This window comes from Callospermophilus lateralis, chromosome 4 (assembly GCF_048772815.1).
Source record: "Callospermophilus lateralis isolate mCalLat2 chromosome 4, mCalLat2.hap1, whole genome shotgun sequence".
Classification (NCBI taxonomy): domain Eukaryota; kingdom Metazoa; phylum Chordata; class Mammalia; order Rodentia; family Sciuridae; genus Callospermophilus; species Callospermophilus lateralis.
Window position 1 is genome coordinate 164,976,901 of NC_135308.1, and position 10,239 is coordinate 164,987,139.

The following is a 10,239-nucleotide window of genomic DNA, read 5'->3' on the forward strand; positions in this document are numbered from 1 at the left end:
GTTTAGCTATTGTGAATTGAGCTGCTATAAACATCAATGTGGCTGTGTCCCTGTAGTATGCTGATTTGAAGTCTTTGGGGTGTAAACCGAGGAGTGATAACAGGGTCAATTATGGTGGTTCCATGTGGCTCCATTCCATGTTTCCTGAGGAATCTCCATACTGCTTTCCACAGTGGTTGCACCAATTTGCAGTCCCACCAGCAGTGTATGAGTGTCAGTCTATGTCAGTTGATTGGTGAGTTTAAGCCATTAACATTTATGGTTATTATTGAGACATGATTTGTATTCCAAGTCATTTTTGTTTATTTTTTATAATTTAACTTGTCTTGGGTTTCTCTTTTGATTGGTTTTTCCTTCAATGTAATAATTCAGTTTGCTGATTTTCACTGTTGTTTTTGATTTCTTCCTCATGGAATATTTTGCTGAGGATGTTCTGTAGTTCAGGCTTTCTAGTTGTAAATTCCTTTAACTTTTGTTTATCATGGAGGGTTTTTATTTTGACATCAAATGTAAAGCTTAATTTTGCTGAATATAAGATTCTTGGTTGGCATTCATTTTCTTTCAGAGCTTGGTATATGTTGTTTCAGGATCTTCTAGATTTCAGGCTCTGGTTTGAGAAATGTGCTAAGATCCTAATTTGTTTCCCCATGTATGTAACCTGATTTCTTTCTCTTGTGGCTTTTAAAATTCTCTCCTCTTTCTGTATGCTAGGCATTTTCATTATGATGTGCCTTGGTGTGGATCCGTTGTGATTTTGTACATTTGTCCTGTAAGTCTCTTGTATTTGTTTTTCCAATTCATTCTTCATGTTTGGAAAAATTTCTGATATTATTTCATTGAATAGATCATTTATTCCTTTTCTTTGTAACTTTATGCCTTCCTCCATTCCAATAATTCTTAAATTCGGTCTTTTTATGTGATCCCATAATTCTTAAATGTTCCTCTCATTGTTTCTTATCATCTTCACCGTGTGGTCTACATTCTTTTCAAGATTGTATATTTCATCTTCATTATCTGAGGTTTTATCTTCCAAGTGATCTAATCTGTTGGTGATGCTTTCTATTGAGTTTTTAATTTGGTTTATTGTTTCTTTCATTTCAAGAATTTCTGTTTTTTTTTTTTTTTTCCAGAACCTCTATCTCCTTATTGAAGTGATCTTTTGCTTACTGTATTTGCTTATGTAGCTCTTTGTTGAAATGATCTTTTGGTGTATTTGCTCTTATATCATCCCTTAATTCACAGGACATTTTAATTATATATGCACTGAACGCCTTCTCTGTCATTTCTCCTGCTGTACTAGTCATGCTTCTGATAATGTAGAATCTTTGTCTCTGGCACTTTCTTCCCTTGTTTTTTCTTGTTGTTCATGTGTCTTCCCTTCTAGCACTGAGATCTGAGATATTACAGATTTTATCCTATAGGTTTATAGTGTCCCTGCAGGTTCCAATACTCCTTCTTTAAGGGTAGAAACAATATTAACAGACCCCAATACAAACAACATACAGCCTTAAACCAAGTAGCGGCTACTAAGATGTTTATGGTTTTGTTACAATATACAGAAATGGTGAGATCAATTATTGTCTACAACTTAAACAGTAGGTTTACAAAAGGGTCTGCAGTTTCTGATGGTGAACCACGGGTGAGGTGTAGGATGAATGTTAAGGAGGTAAGAGGTGAGGATATAGAGTTATTAGATCTTAGGAAGTTTGAAAGAGGAATCTAAAGAAGTTGGCTAGTAGCAAGAGAAAAGAGAGAAAGTGATTTTGGGGAGACAAGTAAGTGGGAAGACAATAGAGTACAAAAAACAAACAAACATAATAATTAAGAAAAATTTAAAAAATGTAAATATAGGAGATAGAAGTATACAATGTAAGAAATAATAATAAGAAAGGGTGACATAGAAACAGGTGCAGAGACAGGGAAGTGGCTGGGGCTCATTGTCCAAGGGCCATGTTCATTTCTACCAGCGGGTTACATGAGGTCATTAGTACCCTACTGCGTTATTGTTGAGAGTACCAGTCAAGTTGCCTACTCTGCAGTTACATTCTACAGTTACAGTACGTGATGTCAGGAGCTTCGGGAAGTTCTCAAGCAAGTCCATCGTCTGAAGTCACTGTTAGGCAGGCAGATCCAGGGCACTGAGCTTGGTGAAACATCCTAGTTATCAAGCCAGCAAGTTGCTTTACTCCAGGAGTTAGGTGCCTGAGATCAAGGTCGAACACTGCTACAGCAGCCAGGAAGCCCATGTCCTTTACACGGGAGTTTCCCAGCAGGTGGGCACTCTGTACCTTGAACCAGAAACTTCCTAGCCACCAAGCAGGCCACCGTCACCAAGTCTATCAGGGACCCAGTCCCAAACACAGAACTCCTACAGTACAGCACCACTGTGATACGCTCTTCAGACGTCCCAGTCCTCAGAAGCCTAATCCATGAGAAGTACTTGGTTTCACAAATGTTGGGGATGTGAGGGTGGGAGAAGAGAGAGAGGAAAGAAAATCTCAAAGGAAAATACAAGGATTGATTTTGTTGGAGTTCAGTACTTTCCAGCGTCCCTTCTCATCATCAGGTGGGGATTAGTGTTATGATGTCATGTAGATGCGGGACATTTATCTTCAGACTGTACATCCTTTGCTACCATGAGGGCTAGTCCTCATGCTAGTCCTGGCTCCCCACTTCCTCTGAGAAGGATAAAGGAAATGTATAGACATATACACACACAATGAAGTAGTACTCAGCCATAAAAAATAACTTTATGACATTTTCTGGTAAATGGATGGGTGTGAAGAATATCATGCTAAGTGAAATAAGCCAATCCCCCAAAACCAAGGGTGAAATGTTGTCTTTGATATATGGAAGCTAAGCCACAATAAGGGGTGGGGAGTATAAGTTAAGTGGATTAGACAAAGGAGAATGAAAGAAATGGAGGGGTCAGGAAAAAGGAAAACAGTGGACTGAATCTGACATAACTTTCCTATGTATATACGTGAATATACCACGATGAATCTCACCATTGTGTATTTCCACAAGATTGGGGTCCTAATAAAAGTATTCTATATTACGTGTTTGTATAATTATATCAAAAAGGATTATGTTGTCATATATAACTAAAAGGAGCCAATAAAATAAAATTTTAAAAAGAGGGGCTAGAAAGTAACTGGGATACTTCAAGTTTACAGGAGAGATCCTGCTGCTGAGCAGCACTCACGGCTCAGCCAGGTAACAGTGGCCTCACCCACACATGATCCAGCCCCACCTGAGCCTCAACAGCACATCAGCACACAGGACTGGGGAGATAAAAACCCCAGATCAACAACCAGGCCCCAAGCAGGAACAACTAGAGGGGACCTCAGGTCCAACTCTGGAGACCTATTCATTCATTGAAAATACAGAGAAGTCCCAGAAAAAACGGATAACTGCACACACATGGACACAGAGAGGAAGGGGAATCTATCTCAATTTATGCACAAGTCAAGACCTCTGAAGACATGCGTAAGTAGGCAAAAAGACTCTCCCCAAAATTCAAATCATCTAACAAAAAAGAATAATATCAGATATTGGTTATAGACCAAATTTCAGAAATTGACTACAAAAATTATTAATCTTAAAAGTATTAATTTTTAATTATTAAAATGTTCAATGAACTAAAGAAAGATCTAAGTAACAAGAAAGAAAACACAAGAGATGAAAGATCATTTCTATTAAGAAGTGGAGATATTAAAAAGAAAATAATCAGAACTCCTGGAAATGAAAGACACAAGGAATCCAATTAAAAATTCACTTGAAAGAATTGCTGATAGACTAGACTGCACAGAAAATATTATTTGAAGACAAGGTACCTGAACTTGAATATCCAGGTTGCAATAAAGGGTGAGGGAAGACCGTGATCAGAATATAAAAGAACTCAGGTACAGCATCAAGAGAGCAAACCCGCGTCTCTGGGACAGAAGACAACATGGAGACACAGGGCAAAGCATTAAGAACCTCTTCAGGGAGATAATAGCAGAAACATTTCCCCTCATCAGAAAAGAGGTGGACATCACACACAGGATGCATACAGAACCCCAAGTAGATGACACCAAAAAAGAACCTCTTAAAGACACATCATAATCCAAATGCCTAACCTGAAAAATAAGGAAAATTTACAAAAGCTCTAAGAGAAAACCATCAAGTCTCATTTAGATGCAAACCAATAAGGATCACTCTGACCTCTCAACCCAGACATTAAAATAAAGGAGGATCTGGAATGAGCTATCCCAACATCTAAAAGAACACGATTGCCAGACAAGATGGCTATAGCTAGCAACGATATCTCTGAGAACCATTGAAAAAGTTAAAAAAATCATGACAAAGATAAACTAAAAGAATTATGATGACTAAGCCAGCACTAGAAAGAATACTTTCCAATAAGTTATAAAGAATAACATAAATCGGGGGCTAGGGCTATGGCTCAGCTGGTAGAGTTCTTGCCTCACATGTACAAGGCCCTGGTTTCAACCCCTAACACCACCACACACACATACACAAAGAATAACCCAAATCAAATCCCAAAGCTCCCAAACAGGTGAAGATCACTAGGGGAGCAACCAAATATGTGAAAATCAAGACAATTAAATATAGCAAGCAAAAAGTGGCAAGAAACTGCAAACACATATCCATAACACTGAATTGTAAATGGTCTCAACTCCCCAACTAAAACACATATACTAACAGACTGTAACTAAAACAAGTTTCAACTTTACACTGTTTGCAAGAGACTCATCTCATAGGCAAAGACACCCACAGATTAAAGGTAAAATGAAGGAAAAAAATATTCCACACAAATGGAGAATGAAGACAAGCAGGAGTAGCTATTCTTGTCTCTAGCCCCACCCCCCAAATTAAAGCAAAAGTTAATCAGAAGAAACAAACAAAGCCACCATGTTGGTAAAGGGGACTATCCAACAAAAAGATGTGACAGTGAATAATATGCTTCAAATGTCAGTGCATCTAATTATGTTTAAAAATCATCAACAGATACGGCATCCCAACATAAAATCAATAAATATTACTGAGTTAAATAATCCTATAAATAAAATAGACCTGATAGACATCTAAAAAATATTTCAGCCCCAAAGAGCTCAATTTACCTTTTTAACAGCAGCTGACAGAACCTCTTCCCAAATAGACCATATGTAGTTCATAATGTAAATCTTACTAAATAAAAATATTATATAATCCTGTGAATCCTAATGGATCAAAAGAGAATGAAACTAGAAATCAACAGCAAGAAAAACAATAGACACCACAAAAACAAATGGAGATTGAATAATACTCTTTAAATGAGGCATAGAACATAGAATAAATAAGAGAAAGAACCAAGAAATTCTTAGAAATAAATAAGAATAGATACAATGTATCGAAATCTTCGGGACACTACAAAGGCAGCTCTAAGAGGAGGATTTATTTTGCTGGGTGCCTCCATTGAAAAACAGATCCAAAATAAATGAGCTTACGTTCCACCCCCAGGCCTCAGAAAAGAAAGGACAGACTGATTCCTAAATCAGAAGGTAGAAAATTAAAAAGAACAGAACTGAAATTAATGAAATTGAAAATTAAAATACCCAGGATCAATGCAATAAAATTGGTTCTTTTAAAAAATAAAAAAAGATTAGTAAACCTTTAGCCAAACTAACCAAAAGAATGAGCAAGAAGTTGCAAATAAATAAAATTAGGGATAAAAAGGAGTATGTCACTACAGACACTCTGATTCCAGAGGACCACAATAAATTATTGTGAGGGGCTGCAGCTGTGCTCAGTGGTAGAGCACTCGTGTGGGTGAGGCACTGGGTTCCATCCTCAGCACCACGTAAAGAAAATAAATAAAGGTATTGTCCATCTACAACTAAAAATATTTTTTAAAAAATAATTTATTTTGAAAATGTATACTCCAATATACTGGGTAGTTTTAAAGATATTGGCAGATTTCTAGACACATGTGACTTGCCCATACTGAACCAGGAAGACACAGAAAGCCTAAACAGGCCAGTATCAAGTAATGAAATTAAGACATCCCTGATAAGGTCTCAACAAAGGAAAGCCCAGGGCCTGAGGGATTCTCAGCTGCGCTCTGCCAGACCTTCAGAGGAAATCTAACAATAGTTTCTCAAATTATTCAAGGAAATTGAAAGGGAAGGGACTCTCCCAAATACATTCCTGAAGCCAGCACAACCCTGACTCCAAACTGGTCAAAGACCCATCTAGAAAGAAAACTGCAGACCAATACCCCTGGGAAACATAGGTGCAAAAATCCTTAATAAAATATCAGAAAATCCATTGGAAAACACACGAAGAAGACAGTAAAGCATGCTCAAGCAGGTTTCATCCCAGAGATGCAAGGTTGGTTCAGCATATGGAAATTGACAAATGTGATTCACCACTTAATAGAATTAAGAACAAGAATCATATGTTCATCTCCCCATAGATGCAGAAAATGCCTTTGATAAAATCCAGGACACATTCATGTTAAAAATGCTGAAGAAACAAGACGCCAAGGGATTTATCACACTGTAAAAGGTATATATGACAAACCCAGAGCCAACAGAATACTGAATGGAGGAAAAAAGGAACATATTTAATCTAAAATCAGAACAAAACAAAGATATCTACTCTCACCATTCCTAGTCAGCATAATTCTTAAAACTGGATCCAGAGCAGTCAGGCAAGGGATGAAAATTAGAGATACAAATAGGAAAAGAAGCTGCTAGATTATCTTGGTTTGCTTAGGATATGATTCTACACCTAGAAGACCTGGAACTCTATCCTGGAAGACCTAGAGGTCACGGCTGAATTCAGCAGGATGTAAGACCAACATTCATAAGTCCCCAACTGGCTTTTATCTTTTTTCAGGGGGAGGTGTACCCGGGATTGAACTCAGGGCCACATCCCAGCCCTGTTTTGTATTTTATTTGGAGACAGGGTCTCACTGTGTTGCTTAGTACCTTGCTTTTGCTGAGGCTGGCTTTGAACTCATGATCCTCCTGTCTCAGTCTCCCAAGCTGCTGGGATTACAAGCCTGTGCCACTGAGCCTGGCTATAAATCCCTAGATTTCTTTTTCTCCAACAGTGATTCTGCTGAGAAAGAAATCAGAAAAACTATCCCATTCATATTAATCTCAATATATAATAAAATACTTGAAAATGAACCTAACCAAGGAGGTGAAAGATTTCCACAATTATAGGACACTGAAGAAAGAAGTTGAAGAAGACCTTAGAAGATGAAAAGGTCGCCCACGCTCTTGGATAGGTGGAATTAATATTGTCAAAACGGTCGTCACGGTCATAGTATCAAAATTAATATACAAATTCAATGCAATCCCCATCAAAATACCAATTAAATTCTTCAAAGAACTAGAAGACAGTCCTCAAATTCACTTGGAAGAATAAGAGACCCAGAATAGCCCAAGCAACCCTCACCAAGAAGGGCAAGGCAGGAGACCTGACGTTGACCAAGGTGACAGAGATACACGTGGAGAAAGACAGCCTTCTAACAAGTGATGCTGGGAAAACTGGAAATCCACAAGTAGAAGAATAAAACTAGATCCCTCTCTCTCACACTCTCACAAAAATCAAATCAAAATGGACCAAAGACTTAGGAGTATGACCAGAAAACTTGCAGCTACTAGAAGAAAACAGTCAACACGACATCACATAGGTGCAGGCACGGACTTCCTCAATGAGCTTCCTAAAGATAAAGAGATGAAACCAAGAACCAGTAAGTAAGAGGCATCAAATTAAAAATCTTCTCCACAGAAAACAAAACAAGAACATGGAGCCAGAGTCTGCAGAACTGGAGAAGGATTTCATGCTATCACTCAAACAAGGGGTTAACATCCAGAATAAGAAAATAACTCAAAAACCTTAACACCACCACCACCAACAACAACAAATAGCCAATCAATAAATGGGCAAAAGAACTAAACAAACATTTCTTAAAAAAAAAAGAAAGAAAGAAAAGAAAAAGAAAAAATATAAATGCCAACAAATGCATGTGAAAATCTTCAGCATCTCTAGCAATCAGGGACATGCAAATCAAAAAGTTACACTAAGATTTCATCTCATTCCAGTCAGAATTGTAATTATCAAGAATACAAATAATAACAAATGCTGGTGAGGATGTGGGGGAAAGGTACACTCATACATTGTCATACATTGTTGATGGGGCTGAAAATTAGTGCCACCACTCTGGAAACCAGAGATTTCCACAATTTGAGACACCTCAAAAACGAGGACTGGAGCCACCATATAACCAGCTATCCCACTGCTTGGTATTTATCCAAAACAACTAAAATCAGTACCATAGTGAAGCATCCACTTAACGTTAATAAGAGAACAACTTACAATAGCCAAGTTATGGAGTCAGCCAAGGTGTCTCTAAACAGATGAATGGATCAAGAACATGTGGTACACACACAGTGGAGTTTTACCCGGCCTTAAAGAAGATTGAACTTGGGGAAGTAGGACTTCAACACAGCCAGGTTCTGGCGGTGGCTACGGCCTGGCCCAGGGCGGGCAGAGCTGGAAGTGGTAGCATTCGCTTTTCCTAGGGGCGTTGGAGCTTAGCGGGGACTGAGCCTGGGAGATCAGCTGGCGCCAGCACCTTTCGCCTTTTGGGACAGCGGCGGCAGCAGTGTTCAGGTTCTCAATGGCTTCTAAGAAGCTGGGTGCAGATTTTCATGTATGACTTCTCCCTGGAAAGGAAAACCATCGAGTGGGCTGAAGGTATTAAGAAAACCCAAGAAGCCCAACAGGAAGCAGAACGCAAAGCCGAGGGAGCAGAAGCTAAGGTGAACTCAAAGAGTGGCCCAGAGGGTGATAGCAAAACAGAGTCTCCAAGACTCACAGTACAGCCACAGTGCCACCTCCTATTAACCCTACCCTCGCCAGCCTACAGCACAACAGCATCCTCACTCCAACTCCGGTCAGCAGTAGTGCCACGGAACAGAAAGTTCTCAGCCCACCCCGCCCAAAGGCAGACTTCAACCCTGCTGATTTTGAGTGCGAAGAAGACCCATTTGATAACCTGGAGTTGAAAAACCCCTGATGAGAAGGAAGAGCTGAGAAATACTCTGGTAGGGACCACTGGACCCGTCATGGCTCAGCTACTGGACGACAGCTTGCCCAGAGGAGGCCCTGGGTCCGTGTTACAGGATGAGGAGGTCTTGGCATCCTTGGAGAGGGCAACCCTAGATTTCAAGCCTCTTCATAAACCCAGTGGCGTTATAACCTCACCACAGCTGGGCCACTGTGAAAAGATGTCGCTGTCTCCAAGTGCCCCTGCCCCCTCTCCCTGCAGTAAGCGATATCGGATCTCTGTCCCTCCCGACTCTGATGGCAGCAGTCAGACCACAGTCAAGCTGGCAAGCCCTTTCCGTAGCGCATCCTGCCTCCGCAGTGGCATGTTCCGGAATTCCCTAAAGCCTTCCACCCAAAGCAGTGCCAGGGAGCTCCATGGCTTTGAACTTGGACAGGGCACAGAGGTGCCACCCTGAGGTCCTCTCAGATGCCTTTCCTGTCTTCTTGTGTGAGAAGGAGTGAGGGTGTGAAGGAGGTGGGAAGAGTCATCACCTCCAAATACAGGCCCCACAGTTATCCCTCCAGATTTCCCAGTGTCACAAGTGCCCGACATGCCCAGCTGTCCCCAGGCCTGCTCTGAACTGCAAACACTACCTCCAGTGAGCGGCAGTGTGTGGAGACGTGGTTAACACGGGCTACTCCTATGAGCTGTCCTGAGAGCCGTGAAGACGAAGGGAGAGAATACCGAGCGGATTCTCGACTACCTCTTTGCACACGGTCAGCTCTTTGAGAAGGGCTTTGACCCTCTTTTAGTGGAAGAGGCTCTGGAAATGCTCCAGTGTTCAGAAGAAAAGATGATGCAGTTTCTTCAGTTAATGAGCAAACTTAAGGAAAGGAAGTTTGCTATTACACAGCAATGACCAGGACAATGACGTCATGGCTCGGGCTGGAGCCTGCTGAGACCAGGCCCTGTCCAGGCCCTGCCATGGACCACCCCCCGCCCCCCCGGGGCCCTGCAGAGCCCACAGGTGGGGAAGAAGGGGCACACTTCTGGATTTTCTTTTGGGGATTAGAAGATCAGGTGTGGAGACTGTGAGCCTAGGCTCTGAGCTGGGGGAAAATGGGGAAGATTTGGGTGTATGAATGCCCCAGACTAGTCCTGGCTCCTCCGTGTTAAATGTATTTGAG

At 40.7% G+C, this 10,239-nt stretch overlaps 1 pseudogene; it reads left to right on the forward strand.

Annotated features, from left to right (window-relative positions):
• The first annotated feature begins 8,711 nt into the window (after positions 1-8,711).
• LOC143398591 (ubiquitin-associated protein 1 pseudogene) lies at positions 8,712-10,011 on the forward strand (annotated as a pseudogene).
• The last annotated feature ends 228 nt before the right edge of the window (positions 10,012-10,239 follow it).